Genomic DNA, 21,216 nt, shown 5'->3' with positions numbered 1-21,216 from the left:
ACATTTCAACCTACCACGTCGTTAGCAGCAGAGATTCAGAAAGGCGACCAATGCGTCGCGAATTCAGAATCCGGTCAAACTTAGGGTTGCGATGAAGACATCCTCACATTTAATCTATTTTCCATCCATTTACTACGCGTCAACGGTTTTCGTGTCTCTACCTCTCATTCATACTACCAATGCTTTGTCCGTTAGTTAGGAGTATGAGTAGTTTATAGCTTAATACCATCCATCATTCTTTTATTCATTCGTCGCATACACATTACCGCATACATCTAGCTACAAGTCCCTAAGTTCGACCTCAGATCATTGAAGAAACTTGCATTCACGTTATACTTGGTGTGAGCGCAAGAAAACTTGTGACGGGAACGCATGGTCATCGTATACATTCGTTAATGCATAGTTTCATTCCAACGTATGAGTATCAACGCATACCTTAAGACATGCATTGCATAATTGCGTTCACCCATTTTTCGTCATCAACGCGTTAAACAAGATGAACACCTATTTATACACAATTTAGTAAAAATGTTAGTTTATCTTTCTCAAACCATGAGGAATTTAGTTACTCGTGCTAGTGAATATAGATATGGATGGATAAAATATGGAAGTAATTACATTCATATTAAGAAAATGAAAGCGTGTTTAATCTCTAAAAACTTAATATGAATGAGGATGACAAGAAAAATGTAAACAAAATTAAAATAAGGAGTGTCAAGTCGCCAGTCACAATCTCTTTCTCCCTTTGGCTCCAGTGATAACTGCTTCACTTAGGTTGCAATGGTATGAAGGCCGCTCTCCTTTTTCAGGGAAGAACTCTAAGCTCTCACTTAGAATCCTTCAAAGAAAAGCTCGAAGAAGTGGTGGTTATGGCAGATTTGGGGGGAAGTTTGACAGAGTTTCGTTCTTTTTCGATGGGGAATATCTCTATATCTGGTCGATTCTTTGAAGGGTTATTTCTAGGCATCGAGAAAAAAGGTTCATCACCTCTTTCCAATGATTATGCTAACAACTTGCATTAAATTTCATGCCTTGTTGTGTCGTCTGCTTCACGTCAAAGATACATTGGCTCTGCTACAAACATCTCACATCAGCTACCAACTTGTTCTATTGATTTGACTTCTACTGCCCACACGTTTGTCATTTTCTATTTGTCGCATCTCATCTCATCGTGTAGTGCTATGCGTTATAAAATTGGTCATTAGGTAATTCTTTCTATGTGATCATAACTTACAGCTCGTTTCTTTGGCCGACTTTTATCCTCATTTCATCTTAATCCTACTATCAAAAGTGACAAATTTTACACTTTTAAGGATTATTAGTTTTGTACGCATATAATCGCAAGATATGATTATTTTCATGAATTCCTTGTCAGGTTAATGCATTTTCCTCTGAAATTTCCTAATTGTTCCCAATAAAAAGGCAACATAACTTGTATTTCTACAAGTTATCATACCAACAAATTTAAAACAATGTTTGTCCTCAAGCATATATTTAAAGTCTTAGTATATTCCTCAACTCACTTCGATGCATTAACTAGGCCTCTCAAAGTGCTTCCTAATTCATGATTTACTCAACTTGTATCCTTCCTCAAGCTTTATTTCTTTCCTATGAAAACAATTGTAGACCTTAGATGCAGTCGAAAGGATACGCGAGTACCCATTTCGGAAAAGATCACGTCTTAATTTTAATTTTAATTTTACATAACGTGTAAAAATATATGTGACAGAAACATAATACATATGATCATATATACATATATACATATATACATACGTATGTACGTACGTAAGTACATATATACGTACGTAAGTACATACATACATACATACATACATATATTAAGAATACGAAAAGATTCGAAAAACGTATCCTCGAAGACTAGTCTCTTCACAATTTCCTCTCTAAAAACTTCAGACACGAACAATAAAAAACACAATAACGAGTGTTCAAAACCAACAGGCACTGCCACGTGGAAACCTCACCATTCTCGGGGTATAGAACCGTAGAGAGTTTGTGAACTTCTTTGAACAATTTGGAGAGGGAATGATTAACACTTTTCCAAAACCTTCAACAACTTCAATATTTTCAACATCTTATAACTCCAATACATTTTGGAGTATTTATAATAGTGCAAATGGAAGATGAAAGAACTTTTTTTTTTCATCTTCCAAATAATAATGAGAGAATTTATTGATGAAATAAAGATTTATAAGTTATTTGAAGAAAATGAAAGATTTATGTAATTAAAAAATACATATAATTAAATTAAACTAATTTTCATTTAATTAATATGTACTTTATATAACAATCTATTTTATGAAATTATAAAATTAATTTTTATTTAATTTATATACACTTTAATTTAATATTATAAAAACAAATTCTCTCAATTATTTAATTTGAATCAAATTCATATTAAGTTTGATATTTTCTCTTAAATTATATCTAATTTTATATAAGTAATTCCCTTTATTAATTTGAATAATTCAAATTAATTCGAATTAATTCGATTTCATTTTTATCCCAATTGAGCTAAGGAGGGGGCCATATGGACCTATAGTTTGAAGCTCCAACGGTAATCGATTAATTAATCAAACTCTTTAATTAAATGAATCAACTTCTATTAACTGTCAGTCACTCCATTAAAGACTGATAGCTGCACTCTTCGCACTATAGATGTATTTTTATGTCCATTAAATATAACCAATCAACCGTGTGTTGATCCTTCACAAATTGCTCGCAAGTAAAACTGAGCCAAAATTACCGTTTTGTCCCCGTAGTACATCTAACTCCTTAAGTACCACCAATCCCTCTAATGAACAATAAGTCATAGCCCAACTATGACCATACCCCTCCCGGCCCAGGAGAGGGTGTGATGCAACATTGTTTAAGCCATGAAATTAGCTCTTAAGGGAGCAATTTATAACTATAGAGAATGAGTGAATTTCTTCTTGTGTAGCTGTGTTCCCAGATACCTAATCAGACGAATCTCCAAAATGGTAGACATATTGAGTTGGTGAAACTGCCCATTCTCACCTATATAAATCAAAGGACCACCTTCATAGACAGAAGTTCATAACTCACTCAGGATTCAGGTCAAGTCATCTATGGTCATTCTAATGAAACGCAAGTCTCATCTATCAACGGTGTTATATAGAGAGACTATACATTTCGTGGTCTGGTCTTATACAAACTCTTTGCATGGAACACCCCTACTCACATGTCTACACATGAATGACAAAGATTAAATCATTTGTAGCACTTTACAACAATTGTAACAATTACAAAACATGTCATATTTGTAGTGTCACAAGGATAAGTTGCCCAATCTTATTCATCTACTACAGACCATTTAGATTATCACTTAAACATGATCCGCTTGTATGTCTCTACATACATGTTTAAGTTTCAGGAAATAACATTGGATATTAATTTATTAGTTTTTGTGGATAAATGCAACTAAGTGATAAATAAAATGCCTTTTTATTTTATTAGATAATTAAATTATTTGTACAATATAATTGAAACTACAAGACCCACGAGATTTAGGACATCAACCCTAACAATCTCCCACTTGTCCTAAAGCTAGTGGATTGTACAAAAGAAAGTACAAATAAGTATAATGTATATAAAAGAAAGAAACTAGGGCATACAATATGCACCCAGTAATATTTAGAAGGATCACAAATTGAAGGGAACCGTGAGCGGAAGATAAATCGTCCTAAATATATTTTTCATTGAATGTAAATTCTATAGCAAATAAAGAACTAGATATGCATTTATATAAATCACAACATGCTATTAAAAAGGTTTTAGAAACCTTATCTTTGAAGACTTTTCTTCAAGAATCCCTCGAACAGCACACGAACATCTTAAAGATTCTCTTTAAGAAAACTTCGATCAAGGGCATGAACATTACCACAAAAGCTTCCTTGGTATTTCAGGTAGATAACCCAGGAGTGGTGGGCTCTAGCTACTTTGGAATGAGGGAATTTTAGTAGTAAGGAGGAAGGTTTGAAATTATTCACCAACAACTCAAACTCGCACACAAAACTCTTTTGTTGTTTTCCAATTTCTCAATCAAGAACAGATTGTAGAAGAAGGAAACTCTCTTCTATCTTTCAAAAAACCAAATATCACAACCACCCACTTACGGAGTAGAAAGAAAAGAGGGGGAGGGAGTTGTAACTCTCTCCCTCATTTTTTTAAAAAATAAAATAAAAATGATATTTAATATATAAATAAAATATGATAATAACTTATCATATATATATATTATATATATATATTATATATATATATATATATAATTAATAATATATATATATATATATATATTAAATTATATGTATTATCAAATGTAACATATAACCTATAGATTTAATATTGTTACAACAATATAATCTATAATTTCTTTTCTCTCTTATATGGCATTTAAATACATAATAAAATAAATAAAAAAATATATAAAATATAAAAAATAAAAAATAAATAAAAAAATAAAAAAAAAAATAATAAGTAAATACCACATCACATTCTTATTTTAAACTTTTAACAATTATGAATCAATTCTATACTTAATAATATTTGAATCTTATTCAAATATTTATTTCCTCTCAATTAAGCTATAATGTATCAAATACATTATAATAATTATATCACATATAATTAAAAATAACTTAATTATATCACATATAATTAAATCACTCTTTTAATTTGAACCATTTAAATTAATCCAAAAACTAATTCTCATTTAATCCTATTGAGCTACCAAGGGGACCTCATTGACCTGTAGCTTGAAGCTCCATCAGTATATGAATAATTAATCAAACTCTTTAATTAAATTATTCACCATCCGTAAACTGTCGGGTACTCCACTAAAAACCGACAACTACACTCTTCGCACTATAGATATATTTCTATGTCCATTGGATATAATCAATCAACAGTACGATGACCTTTAACAAATTGCTCGTAAGGACAGTTAGGCCAAAATTACCATTTTGCCTCTATAGTTACATCCAACTCCTTAAGTATCACTGATCCCTCTAATGAACAATAGATCATAGTTCAACTATGACTAAACTCCTCTCAGGCCAGGAGATGGTGTGGCGCCACATCGTTCAAGCCTCAGAATCAGCCCTTAAGGGAGCAATTTACCTACTTATCCTGACCTCGGGGAAGGAGTGAATTTCTTCTTGTGTAGTTGTGTTCCCAACTCTCCAATCAAACGAATCCCCAAAATTGTAGGCTTGTTGAGTCGACGATCTGGCCACTCTCATGCATACAAATCAAATGACCACCTTCATAGGCAGGAGTTCATAACTCACTCAGGATTCAGGTCATGTTACCTATGGTCATCTTGGTGAAATGTAAGTCTCTATTATAAACGGTATTATATAATGAGACTAAATATTTCGTTCTCCAGTCTTATACAAACTCCTTTGTATAGAATATTCCCCCTCACATGTCTATACATGAATGATCAAGATTATATCATTTGTAGCACTTTACAACAATTGTAACACCTACAAAACGGGTCATACTTGTAGTGTCACTAAGATAAGGTACCCATCCTTTTCCATCTACTACAAACCATTTAGGTTATCACTTAAACATGATCCAACTGTATATCTCTATATACATGTTTAAGTTACAAATAGAAAAGAGTCTTCGGTTCAAATAGGTGAATCTAGTCTTGAACTGTCCGGTCGAAGTCCGCATCTCCACTGATCGTGTACCAACTTCCTTATGATCGCGTACACGAAAGAATAAATATTTTACTTAATCATTTACCAATGCTTCTAGAGTTAAACGATCGTTCAACGATCTTGTGCCTTACTATCGTTTACCTCTAGTGTCCATGTGATCGGGCAACCAACGCTACGCGATAGAATAAACGCTTTACCCCATCGTTTAGCAGATTGTTTAGTAAATACTACACGATCGCGTAGAAAAATCTACACGATCGTTTAGCCAAATCCCAACGGTCGTTTACCTCAGGCTACATGATATGATCAACTTTTAGCCTTCTTCCTCACTGAGAACCACATCTCCATGCTTCGAAACTTCATCACGAACGACTCAAAAAACTCAAACACTTTGAATTACAGACTCAATTGCTTGTTAATTATGCACAAAAACACAAGGGCCCTTACAAATTAACACTTTGTAATTGAAAAGAAAGTTTTAAACAGAGGCAATTAACCCGTAAATATTCATCAACACCATCCACAAACACATTTAACACTTAAACACAAATGCAAGAAAACCCACCACGACTGTAAAAGAAGTTTAAAACAGAAGTAAAATTTAGAATATCAGAACAACCTGGCTCTGATACCAATTGAAGGAAATCAAACATGAGAATTTCCATGAGCAGCGGAAGGATCGTTCCAAATTCCATTCGAAATTGAACATAAACGATTACGGTACAAGAAATGGAAACTAATAGGTCATGCACAATTAGAAATTATAGCATGTTTTAAGATAAGCAAGGGATAACAAACACATACCTTTGAAGACTCATTCTTCAAATTCCCTAGATCACGAATGCTCATTCAGTCTCCAAGGCAACAATACACGAACGCTCGAACACAACGACCACAACACAGCACGATCAACAGCAACCACCACACGAACAACGCTAACACACAACGAAAGGCCTCCAAAACCTTGAACTCAGCCGAGTTGAGTGAGGACACCACCTTAATGGTTACCTTGGTATTCTTGGTGTGAGAATCCAGAACTATGGGCTCTGTATGATCTTGGTTAGAGGACGAGACTGGAGGAACAACAATCGTGTAGACGATTAAGCAAGTGAGAGATGAGAAGTGTCTATTGTATAGACGAATGCTCAATCATGTAGAAGAAGGCAACCTATCATATAGACAATGCCCTACAATCGTTTAGTTATGATCAGCTGAGTGAACTATCGTATAATGACACTCCACAATCATTTAGTCTCTTTATCAGCTATCGTTTAGTGAAACAATTTCACTTAATAGTTTTTCCGTGAGTTTCTTTTCGAATATAACAACTCTCAATTTATGAAAACCTTTTTCCTTTTATCTCACGGTTACCATAAAACCATCAATAACCTCCCACTCAATTGGTTATTAGAGAAAAAGAGATAATTATCCAATAATTAATATTATTATAAATATATATGATAACCAACTTAACTATATTATATTTATAGTTTTAATATTTCATCTCATGAAACATATAAACCACAACTCATTTTCTATTTTATGTTACTTAGTGTAAATCACATTTACATTAATCCTCCATTTAATGTATCTCATACATCACACCGATTATATCACATATAATCGAATTCCCTCTGTCAATTTGAACATTTCAAATCAACCCCAAGAACTAATTCTCAACTTGAATCCATTGAGCTACCAAAGGGGACCTTATGGACCTGTATCTTGAAGCTCCAACGGTATGTGAATAACTGACTTAACTTTTTAGTCGCGGGATCCACCATCCGTTAACTGTCGGGCACTCCATTAAAGACCGACAGCTACACTCTCCTCACTATAGATATATTTTGTGTCAATATCAACCAATCAACAATGTGATAACCCTTCACAGATCGCTCGTAAGTACAATTGGGTCAATTTACTTTTATGCCCCTGTAGTTACATTTAACTTCTTAAGTACCACTAATCCCTCTAATGAACATAAGTCATAGTTCTATTATGACTGAGTCCTCTCTTCCAAAGAGAAGTTGTGATACTATGTTCAAGACCCGGAATCAGTCCTTAATGGAGCAATCTATCTACTTACCCATCCTTCGGGGAAGGAGTGAATTCCATCTTGTGTAACTGAGTTCCTAACTCCCTAATCAGACAAATCTCTTAAAAGGTAGGCATGTTAAGTTGAAAATATGACCACTCTCACCCAAATCAAAGGACCTCTCTCAAAGACAGGAGTTCTGAAAACACTCGGGATTAAGGTCATGTTACCTATGGTCGTTAGGTGAGATATAAGTCTCAAGTATCAACGACGTTAAATAAAGAGACTAGTCATCTTGTGCTCTGGTCTTATGCAAACTCTTTTCATAGGACACCCTCACTTGCATGTCTCCACATGAATGGTCAGGATCAACCATCTGTAGTAATTCACAACACTTATAAACCTCTACAAAGCGGGTCGTATCCGTAGTGTCACCAGGATCAGGTATCCCTCCTTAATCCTTATACTACAGATCTTTTTAGGTTATTACTTAAGGCATGATCCACTTGTACTTCTCATATGTATACTTAAGTGTACATACAATAACCATGGAGCTTTGTTTATTGGATATGAGTAAATACAAAATAAAATAACTCTTATTTTATTCATAACAATATGTACAGTTTACAAACTATGAGACTCCGGGAGAATTAGGATACCAATCCCAATAGTTCTAAGTTCTTAGGATTAGCCTCAAGCACATGTGCTTGGCAACTCCAGATTCTAAAATGACGTAAACTAGCTTTACGACCATTCCATAACTCCAAAGGTGTTCTAGCAAAACTCTTAGATGGAACACAATTTAAGATGTACGTTGCAGTCTCTACTGCATAGCCCCAAAACAAGTCAAGTAAGGAAGCATAACTCATCATAGACCGAACCATGTCCAACAGGGTTCGATTTCTCCTTTCTGATACACCATTTTGTTGAGGTGTATCAAGAGCTGAGAGTTGGGATACTATTCCATGTTCTATCAAATAGTTCTAGAATGTTAAATCCATAAACTCTCCACCTTGATAAGATCGAAATGTTTTAATCGTTCTGTTTAATGCATTTTCAACTTCAGCCTTGAATTCTTAAAAACTTTTCAAAAGATTCAGACTTACGTTGCATTAAATAAACATACTCATATCGTGAATAATTATCAGTAAAGGTGATGAAATATTCATAACCTCCTCTAGCTTTTACATTCATCGGACCACATATGTCTGAATGTACGCTGAAGGTTCTTTGGCCCTATGACCCTTTCCAGTAATAGGTCTCTTAGTCATCTTACCTTCAAGGTGTGACTCACACACAGGTAAAGAATTTTCTTCAAACTCACTTAGAAGTCCATTCTTCACCAATCTCTCAACCCTATTGAGATTGATGTTTCCTAGTCTTAGGTGCTAAAGTTGGACATTATCTTTAGGAGAAATTTTAAGTCTTTTATGTTGAGTTACTGCAGTCTTAAACATTTCTGTGTTATGAAGGGCATTAGTTGCTAACGGTCTTAGCATATAAAGATTATTTTTTTAGTTTTGCAGAACAAATATCAACACCATTTTTGGAAATAAATACTTTATTTACAATTAAGTTGGTACAATATGAATGTTCAAGTAAACAATTTATAGAAACTAGGTTCCTTTTTAAATCAGGAACTATATAAACATTTTCTAAAATAAGAAATTTGTTCTGTAAAGTCAACCAGAGACCTCCTATGCCGCCAAGAACGTGCCCAGTTCCAACCCGCATCGTCATCTCACTAGCATCTATTTGCCACCAAGAATTTATTCCCTGAAATGAAGAACAAACATGGTTAGGGCCTTAGAGTCTATAATCTAGGCAGAGTCATCATTTTCCACTAAGCAGGTTTCCAATACAAGTAAATCATATTTACCTTGCTTGGCCTTCTTCTTTTCTGCCAAGTATTTGGGGCAGTTCCTTTTCCAATGACCATCTTGGTTGCAATAGAAACAAATTCTCTTTGCAGTCTTGATGGGTTTCTACCCCTTTGAGCAGAAACTACAGGGTTAGCTTTCCCCTTTTCCACCCTTCATCTTCTTCCACTTTTTGGTGCCGGAGGAAGAAGGTATAGAGGTCGAACCTTTATGGAACTTTTTAGAAGATGAAGTAACATTTTCTTCAAAGTTCTGTTCCTTGCTTTTCATCAAGGATTGGAATGTCTATAGCTCATTGAGCAGAGTGGTCAGGTTGTAATCAATCCTGTTCAAAACAACATTTCTACGGAAATGTAAGAAACTTTCAGGTAAAGATTCCAAAATGAAGCTAACCTGACTAGCTTCATCGATGCTAGACCTATTCATCTCCGCCACGTTGAAGTGGACCATCATGTTGAGAACATGTTCTTGAACAAATGCCCCTTTTTGCATATGGGCATTGAAGATGTGTTTAAGAGCATCATGCCTGAGCTGTGCAGACAGTTGTCTGAACATTCCCCTCAGGGACTCCATGATCTCATGAGTTGGGCTCACGCTTCTTGGCCAAGACTTCATTAAGACTTACCAAGATATACGCTCGGGCCTTATAGTTTACTTGTGTCCAACGCTCGTATGCTTCTCAAATGTTTCGAGGAGCATTGGGAGCTGGAATGGGAGGACAACCCTTAATCAGGACAAAATGAAGATCATCGATGATCAGTATCGTGTTGATTGTGTTTTTCCAACTAATGTAATTTTCACCCGTTAATTTATCCGTGACAAGCAAATTTAAAGTAGCGGTAGCCATGTTAAAGAATTTGCTAAAAAGGAACAAACTATTTACATTTAGTCTACTTGCATTAAACCACTTATAACGACCAATTAGATTTTTAGCAAAATAGTCTAGTGTACCCTAAGTTACATCTATTCTACAATGATATTTTAGTGAGGCAGAACAAAAGTCACCGTAGGGTGATCAAGTATCCCTTTACTGAAATGAGACATTCTTAACCATTAGATGTAAATAGCACCTTGTCATAGCAATAACAATTACCATTGTTCGGTTAAGAATTTGTTAACATCTTTGACAATTCTGTGTAAGTGTAACCCCTCATTTTAGGTTCTAAAATTCTTTCCCAATGAGTCAACCATAGGGAAAAACTGATTAGGACATGAAACTAAAGCAACCCTATCCATTTCTAGAGATAGAATAAAGCGTCATGCAATACTACCATCCTTTAGGGGGACACCCATGATGTCACGAGGCGATGCATGAAACTTTATTTAACCTAATGAGAGAGATTGAGAGATGTACTATCACACGTCCTACTCCCACTTACTATAAACACTCTTTCCATTCACCTTGTTATTAACCTACCCAAATACCACCCGTAGGGGGACACCCATGGTGTCTCGAGTCTGAGATCTCACGGTGTGAACTTATAGGGAGAAACATGTAGAGGATAAAATGAAATACCATATACCTATTTTCTTCGCACTGAGTATTTTACTTATGGTTAATTAACTTAGGAAAAAATTTGGCTACTGATTTTATCTAAATGTTTGTTTAATTTGCTAAAAAATAACGCTTGTTATTGATGATTAAACAATTTTGATTGAAGTCTCATTAAACTCATTAATAGACTTTGATCAAACTTGCATGCATGTAACAAATCTATCTAATTCACTTTTTTAGGTAGGGGTGCGACGTTTCCATCAACTTAAGTACCCTAGCCTAGCCAGAACTCGCCTTAGACAAAAGGTCCCTTATAGAGACGTTTGTTACATATTTAATATTTTATTACTAATCAATTTAATCCTATTAAACCGATTAAAAGATTAAACTAAAATTTCTAATCTCATTAGAAATGTGATCTTAGGTCTATCTCAATCATATTTTAAAACAATTTAAAAATTATTATAGCCTAAGGTTTGCATGCACTCTTAATTATTGATTTTAATTCTAATTTCATTTAGTTATAACGATTATAAATGAATGAAACAATTAAAACATCCATTGCATGCTTAACATACTTCAGTTAATTATAACATTTATAATTTAACCTAAGGTAGTGTCATGCTTCATGCAATTTCCATTCATTACTAATATATATAATAATTATATAACTAGGTAATGAATCATACTATAGCATATTTTCCATACATACATTCAACCATATATTATAACAATTATAATATAAATGATGCATGGATATGCTATAATACATGCATACATATACTATAACATTTATACGATATGATGCATGAGCATGCTAAATAATATAAATCATGCATATACTTATATTATAACACTTATAATATAAAATGATACATGAATATAAATGCATAACCTATGGTGGGATTTTAAATCTATATGACATACAATGTGACATATAAATTAATAAAACATACATCCCATGTATATTTAAAACTAAAAGTTGATGGACCGGAATAGGACACTAATAAAACATAAAATGGCTAACTACTACATTAATAAAAGCCATTCAATTTGAAACAAGTGAACCGGGCCTTGAACCGCTCGAACCGGACCAACCACCATCGAACTCTCTGCAGCGATTGCGTAACAATCATTGGCAGTAAAAGCTGCAAGATTTTGTAGTAAAAGGTACACGATCTTGTAGTAAAAGCTACATGGTCTTGTAGTAAATGTTACACGGTCTTGTAGTAAAAGCTACACGGTCTTGTAGAAAAATATTTTTTCATCATCGTAGCATTACTTTGAATTTCCTCCAAAAATTATCGAGAACAACACGAGCGACTCAAAACTTAATTACAGACTCGATCGTAAACAAATAAGCCCAAAACATAGGTCCTTACAAACCAATTTGTAAATGAAAGGGATAAACTAAGCCCTTTCCTGAAAACATCCATCAACAAAATCCACATTCACCAAAAGCCATTCATCGTATGAATTTTAAACAAAATGCAGAAGAAAATACCCACCATCACTGTAAAATGCAATTCAATAAGAAAAATGGCTTTGATACCAATTGAAGGATCCCAAATTGAAGGGAACCGTGAATGAAAGATAGATCATCCCAAATCCATTTTTCATTGAATGTAAATTTTATAGTAAATAAAGAACTAGATATGCATTTATACAAATTACAACATGCCATTAAAAAGGTTTTAGAAACCTTACCTTTGAAGACTTTTCTTCAAGAATCCCTCGAACAGCACACGAACGTCTTGAAGACTTTCTTCAAGAAAACTTTGATCAAGAGCACAACCATTACCACAAAGGCTTCCTTGGTATTCTCAGGTAGAGAACCCAGGAGTGGTGGACTCTAGCTATTTTGGAATGAGGGAATTTTAGTAGTAAAGAGGAAGGTTTGAAATTGTTCACCAACAACTCAAACTCGCATACAGAACTCTTCTGTTGTTTTCCAATCTCTCAATCAAGAACAAATTGTAGAAGAAGGAGACTCTCTCTAGTCTTTCAAAAAACCAAATACCACAACCACCCACTTGCGTGAGTGGAGAGAAAAGAGGGGGAGGGAGTTAACTCCCTCCCTCATTTTTATTTAAAATAAAATAAAAATTACATTGAATATATATATAAATATAAATATGATAACTAACTTATATGTTTATCAAATATAACATTAACCTATAGATTTAATATTGTATCATATACAATATAACATATAGTTTATTTTTTCTCTTATATGGCATTTAATATAAATCACATTGATATTAAGTTTAACAATCATGAATCCAATTCATATTAACGATATTTGAATCTTATTCAAATATTTATTTCCTCTCAATTAAGCTATAATGTATTAAATACATTATAATAATTATATCACATATAATTAAACATAACTTAATTATATCATATATAATTAAATCCCTCTTTTAATTCGAACATTCAAATTAATCCAAAAACTGATTCTCATTTAATCTTATTGAGCTACTAAGGGAACCTTATGGATCTGTAGCTTGAAGCTCCAACGGTACATGAATAATTAATCAAACTCTTTAATTAAATTGTTCACCATCCATTAACTGTCGGGCACTTCACTAAAGACCGACATCTGCACTCTTTGCACTACAGGTATATTTCTGTGTCCATTAGATATAACAAATCAACAGTACGATGACCCTTCACAAATTGTTCGTAAGTACAACTAGGCCAAGATTACCGTTTTGTCCCTGTAGTTACATCTAACTCATTAAGTACCACTGATCCCTCTAATGAAAAATAGATCATAGTCCAACTATGATTAAACCCTCTCAGTCCAGGAAATGGTGTGGCGTCATATTGTTCAAGCCTCGGAATCAGCTTTTAAGGGAGCAATTTATCTACTTACCCTGACCTCAGGGAAGGAGTGAATTTCTTCTTGTATAGCTGTGTTCCCAGCTCCCTAATCAGACGAATCCCCAAAATGGTAGATTTGTTGAGTCGACGATCTGGCCACTCTCACCCATACAAATCAAAGGACCGCCCTTATAGGTAGGAGTTCACAATTCACTCAGGATACAGGTCATGTTACCTATGGTCATCTTAGTGAAATGTAAGTCTCTATTATGAACGGTGTTATATAATGAGACTAAACATTTCGTGGTCTGGTCTTATATAAACTCCTTTGTATAGAATATCTTCGCTCACATGATTCTGTAGAATATATTTTTCATACCTGTCTACGTGATTTGCAGATTTTCGTATATACCTTATTTTCTTACAGAGAATATTTATTCACTCAAGAAATATATTCTCATAGCTAACCTTATTTATATTGTACTCTTATTCATTTTTAAGGTTAACCATTGATGGAACTCGAGATATACGCAGCGGAATTAGGATCTAATTACACTCTAATTGCTCTTAAATTAAAGGAAATAAGCATGCATCATGAAGAAAAAAACAATGGATTAAAAAGTGTAGGATACTACCTTTGAAGCCCCCGAAAACTGCTTCTCCTCGTTGAATCTCGACCCAAACTCTTTCGGACCACCACTAGAGTTGACCTACTATCCTCTAGACTCAGAACCGAGTTGTGGGACCCAGTGGATGAAGAGAACCGAGAGAGAGAAAAGAGATGGAATATAAGATGAATTTGAGTTTGGATTTTTATTTCACTCAAAGAACATAGGATTTTCCAGCCCAAATTTAGAGTACCCTTTTTCTAAAATGGCAAAAGTCTTTTAACTAAATTGAAGAGTCCAATTTATAGAAAAAAGGCATGCAACAATTGCATGAAAAATCTTCACAAAAACCCAACACCTAGAATCTACTCACTTAGTGGGCTTAATGTCTCCACTATAAGCCAACATCTAGCCCACTATTTTGTTAGTGGAATTATCCAATAAAAATTTGGTTTTTCCCACTAACTATAGTCAAAGGGCAAAATAGTCATTTGGTTAAAGTCAAACTTTGACCAAAAAGTCAACATTTTGACTTTTTATGATTTTTTCCGTGTTGACTAATTTTGACCTTCTGAGCATGAATCCGCATTCATTTTCTCGAAATTCAAATCACATTTGAATATAAGGTCGGTCAGTTTTTGACTTTTCAAAGTCAAAAGTCAACTCTTTGACTTTTTACAACTTTGACCATTTCCATCATTTTCGAGCTTCCGAATATGAACATATTCATATTCTTGATATTTTAAATCACATTTAAAATATTAAAGCTGTATCTCTAAGCTAAAAAAGACCTGACCACTATATCACATATACTTGTCGGTTTCTCTTCTCTACCTAATTTCGAACAATTCAAATTATTCTATCATACTGTTCTAAGTTTATTCCATATGAGCTAGTAGGGGAAACCTAATGGACTTATAGATCATGGGCTCCAACGATCCAATATTAGCTAGCTAAACTCTTTTAGACGGAGCTAAATCAACATTCGTTAACTAACGGGTCATTCCACTGGAGTCCCGAAGTTGCACTCCCCTCACTATAGATATATTTGTGTCCATTTGATATAACCATGATGAGTAAGTTAATCCTTCACAGGTTGTTCGTAATCTCGGCTGGATTATAAAAACTATTTTACCCCCAAGACTCAATCTTGTTCTTAAGTTCCACTGATCCTCTAATGAATAATTGGTTTAAGGTCCACCTATAAACCGAATCCCTCTCGGGCCAAGGAGAGGGTGGGGCCCTTGTTCAAGACCTGGATTCAGTACTAAAGGGAACAACCTATTCTCTAGTCCCTATAACGGGTAGGAGTGAATTCCGTCTTGCACCCTATGTTCCCAGCTATCCACCCAATCTTACCCCTGAAATGGAAGGCTTGTTGGGCCAGCGATATTGAGCTGCCCTCACCTATGCAGATCTAAGGATAATTCTGAGTGAACAGGAGTTCATAATTAGCTCAGGATTAAGGTTAAGTTACCTAGGTCATCAATTAATGAAATAGTCAGTTTTATACATAAAACGGCATTTAAAACGTAAAAATTGACTATTTCATGGTTCAGTCTTATGTAAACTCTTTAATAGGATACCCCCATTCACATATCTCTATATGAACGATTCAGGATCACATCGTTTGTACTATCTACAAAGTGGGTCGCATCCATAGTGTCCCCAAAATAAGGCGCCCAACCTTATTCATATACTATAGACAATTTTGGCTATATATTTGAACTTGATCCACATTTATGTCACTACATAAAGTTCAAATTACATTAAATAGCCTCGGAACCTTAGTTTATTGGATTCAAGATTACAATTTCAATAACAACTTTATCGAAAAACAAAACAGAATATATTTATTAATTTACAAACTACAAGTTTTAGGACATAAAATCCAACAGCCACCTAATTAGAAAAGTGTATTGAGAGTTTTGAGCTTAGAGTTTTTCTAAAGCCTTAATCTCCATGTATTGTTATTGAAGATCTTTGTACTTGTCGTTGAGATCTTTTTGGTTCGGTAACCATTGTAGAACTCGGGAGGAGTTTGATTTGATATTGTATTTAGGGGGAGCCTAAGTACATTGAAGATGATGAAAACTCATATTTAGGGGGAGTCTAAATATGATGAATGTGAGGCGATCTCACTCTTAGAGGGAGTCTAAGTATGTTGTATTGAGAGGATCTCATACAAAGTTTGAAGAAGCATTATTGTGGAAGTGAGGAGAGTTCAAACTTAGGGGAGCCTAAGTTGGAAACTAAAGAGGAAACTGTATATGAGTCACCAAAGAGAGTGTCTATCAGATAAATACTTTCATTGTAATTGTTAAACTTTTTATAGTGAAGTTTCGTTCCTCCGGACACATTGTCCCCCAGATGTAGATGATTTTGCACCGATCTAGATGACCAATCTCTATGTCGTTATTTTTCTATTTGCTTTCATATTGCCCACTTGTCATACATATTGTTTGTGACATTGTACTTGACATTGTATTTTGTGTTAGATCCACCTAATTTTTCAAATCCATTTCAAAGTTCATTTAAAATGTAATAGTTGTGTGTCCATTGTATATTTACAGTCATTTAAAATTCATTTTAAGTATAAAATTAGCGTATCAATAGGTGATATCAACTAGATTCATTCTAATTAAATTTCAAGTATAATATTTGTGTATTAGTATATCAATGTCAATTTAAAATTCATTATAAGTATAACATTGATGTAAGTATATTATTACTTCATAAAAATACATGTGCTTCCAGTATATTAGTAATAGATAACACCCGTTTAAATTTCAATTTCGAGTGTAACATTAGCATATCAGCGATTTATCAACATGCATTCAGAATAATTACCAATATGATGAATTAAGCCATTAAATTGATGATGTTGTACTAGAAAAACAATACTTTAAAACAAATGAGTAAGAATTCAAATTAAGACCACAAATAATTTATGAGCACTCATTGATTAATAAATTTAACGCAATGAATGATAAATTTGTTATATTAATTATATTATTGATCAATGTACCAAATATAAAATATATCAATTAGTTGATGCACCAAATATAAAGTATCTCACATGTACTACTGATATATATATATATATATAAATTAAAATTAAAATAACAAATATAGAAACTAGATATAATATATTTAACAATGATTCTCCTCCCCTCCTTTTTTGTATGAAATTGCTCAAAAGATTGAATTTTCACTCACGTTGTTGAACTAAGTTTGTAAATTTGAAAATCTAGGACCAAATAGATATATAATTCAAAGTTGAGAAACTATGTGCAGTTTAACTTATTGTTTTTGTATGATTGTCTATTTTCAATAAAGATCTAATTGAATTATGGCTAAATTTATATAAAATGATTCTCATTTACAAGTTTTTAGGTTCTAGTTTACGAGAGTATAAACATTGTATCACCTATTAATTGCAACACTTATCAATATTGTGAGTGCAATTTAATGTTTAAGATGACCATTCATATACCAATACTAAAATGAGCATAATTCAATTAACATAGTATCTGTATTTGTTCTATCAATCTTGAAATTAGAGGTTTGATTCTCCCACCTTACATATGTTAAAAACAAAAAATCACACACCTCTCAAGTTCAAGTAAAAAAGGATATCTTATATTAAAAAATAAGTTTAAATATCATTCTAGTATATAAACTTTCAAGTTTGTTCTATTTCCATTTAACTTTTATAATGTGTCAAAGGGAGCATAGCTCAATTAACATACGAGTGTACTAGAAATCACAAGATATGTGGTCTGAATCCCTCTTCCTCCAATTTTACTAAAAAAGAACTTTCAAAATGTCTATTTTGTACCTTGATCTTACATATTTCTTCTATTTTGGTCCACAAACTTTAAAAATATTTATTCTAATCCACGAGTATTAACAAAATAATCGTTTGAGACTTTGCTATATTATTTCTCTAGGTAATATCCACTTGACATTCTCTAACCTTTATGACTTAAAATCATACTCACAATAATATGCTAGTACACATGCTGAAAAATTATGTCAATTTATAAAAGCAAAACAAAAATACTGACCAAAATAACTATTCATTTTTAAAAGGTTTAAGGATTAAATTAAATATTTTAAAAGTTTAAGGATCAAATTAGAACAATTGTAAAAGTTCAAGGACCAAAATGCATTAAAGACTAAAATAGAGAGAATTTAAATGTTGAGGGAGTAAGATGAAATTAAAAATTGGATATATGTAATAGATAGAAGGGGGAAAATCTAAAAATATATCACACATTTAAAATATTTGCAAATATGGAAATGTTGACTAGTCAACTTTTAATTTTTTTTTTTTTAATTTCCAATTTCGCTCTCCTCTGCCTTGTCTTGTTGCACTCCTTCTTCCCCTTTCCCTATGGTTTTTGCTTCTTCACTTTTTATGAGACTGAGTTTCGTACCCAAGACTTGAAAGTACCCAATTCATAAGCGACTTAATACCAATAAACCAATCATCAAATTTGATTATTATAACAAAACATTAAATATAAATATCAAATGAGAATGGATTTGAAAGAAACTGTGTTTTTAGTCCATAAATTTGCACTACTTTTAGAAACATTCCTTAAAAGTTTGAAATAAGAAACAATAATAGTTATTAAACAAGTTTATTTCTCAAAAAAGTGAGAAATGTAAACGATATCAAATAGGCCAATAGTTTTTCTTTCTTTTTATAGGACTTTAAGAGTATAATGTCTATCAGAAATAAAGTTGAAAAATGGCATAGACGACCCAAAATGAAAAGGAAAAAAAAAACAAATTGAAATATTTGTATTTTTGTGTACCATAATATTTGTTTGCAAAGTCAAACAAAGAAGAAGAGTTTGGTTTGGTTGTTCGCTATTTTTACGGAAGTGCCCTTGAGAGGTATTGAAAAGAAAATTGACCATACGAATGTTTGGAAAGGACAAGAAAAGGGAAAACAAGGTGGTCAGTAGCTATCATTGATAGAAGCTACCACTGATAGCATGTTATCGGTGATAGAAGCTAACACTGATATCATGTTATCGATGAAAGAAGCTACCGTTAATAACACGTTATCGATGATAGAAGCTACCACTGATAACATGTTATTGGTGATAGAGAGTTATCACTGATAGCATGATATCAGTGAGATCATTGATAACATCTTATCAGTGAAAGAAGCTAGCACTGATAACCACGATAATGAGTGATATTAGTGATATCGGTGATAGAAGTTAGGTGAAATCTATATATTGAGCTTCTTTGAAAGTCCATAACTAGTTATAAAAGTCTATCATTGCTAGCCTTAAGTGTTAATATTTCAGTGTTGATTCTAACTAATGAAAGTCTATCAGTGATAGCGACTGATAGCTGCTACCAATGATAGCCACGATAGAAGATTATTAGTGATAACTATCGTGTTAATCTTTCAACGTTAATAGTCATTTATGAAAGTCAATTAATGATAGCCATTAGTAGTTTTTCCATCACTGGTATAGCTCAATCTTTCAAAGTTGTTGGTTTTCTTTCAATGTTGATAAACTACTTATAAAGTCTATCATCGATAGCAACGGATAACCTTAACTATTAATATTTTAAGGTTGATTCCAATTGATGAAATTGTATCAATGATAGCCACTGATAACTAAAAGCAAATTAAAAGCTAATATTTTAAGATTGCATTAATATTTCTCAAATTGAAAGTTACCACTGATAGCAACCATCAGTGATAGCAATTAATAGCAGCGGATAGCTTTTAATTTGAGAAAATCGGAAAGAAGCGAGCAAAATGGTGATTAGACGTGAATTTTTTAGTCTTTTACAATTTTTTGTTCTATATATACAATTATTTTATCATTGTACTACATATTCTATTATTTTGGGCTTGAATTTCATTTATGCAACTAGCCCTTAAAAATTCATGAGGTTTCTACATAGAAGGTCTAAAAAAACCCTATATTTCATAAATATCTTAAAATTTGAGTTTTTTTCGGGGATGACTTTTAGAGTTAATTTTTGACAATTATACCATTTTTCATTTATATCCGACATGTATATATTTTTAACTATTTTCGAAGCTACTTTAATGATATGGAGAGAAAATATATTATTATAGAGAAAAAATGCACTTAAGATCAATTTTCTCATTTATCAATTGGAAAGAGAAAATACATTTATTGTAATTTTTTTTCATTTTCCAGTTTGGAAAAAAAATACATTTAATCAAATTTTATTTTCTATTTACTTTGGTTTTCATGTATCAATATATTGGGTTTTTTAATGGATTAATAGTTATTTTAAATATACCTCTGAACATTTTAACGGATTCATGGTTATTTTAAATATACCTTATAATATTTTGTTAGGTATTTGAAAATATTCTAATCAATATATGAAATAAACTATAGTTTATAAATTAGAGACTGACTCAATGTTTGACATAAATAACAATATATATGAAATATACCACAGTATATAAATCTTCACAACTTTCATTTTATCATAATACACGAGTCTAAATTAAAAAAAAAAAAAAAACTCTTGTTTATATCAAATAAACGAATGCATATACCACAATATATATCAAATTTACTATAGAAGCTAAAAAAAGTACATATATATCACGATATATATAAAAATAGAAAAAAAT

The 21,216-nt window shown here is 32.7% G+C and overlaps 1 protein-coding gene across 1 annotated transcript in view; it reads left to right on the top strand.

Moving 5' to 3' along the window:
• LOC120081006 overlaps positions 1–21,216 on the top strand; it is a 51,178-nt gene that overhangs the window by 22,689 nt on the left and 7,273 nt on the right. The gene's annotated exons all lie outside the window — the stretch shown is intronic.

Source organism: Benincasa hispida, chromosome 7, assembly GCF_009727055.1.
Source record: "Benincasa hispida cultivar B227 chromosome 7, ASM972705v1, whole genome shotgun sequence".
In the NCBI taxonomy this organism is placed as follows: Eukaryota; Viridiplantae; Streptophyta; class Magnoliopsida; order Cucurbitales; family Cucurbitaceae; genus Benincasa; species Benincasa hispida.
This window is presented reverse-complemented; position numbering and strand designations above follow the sequence as displayed.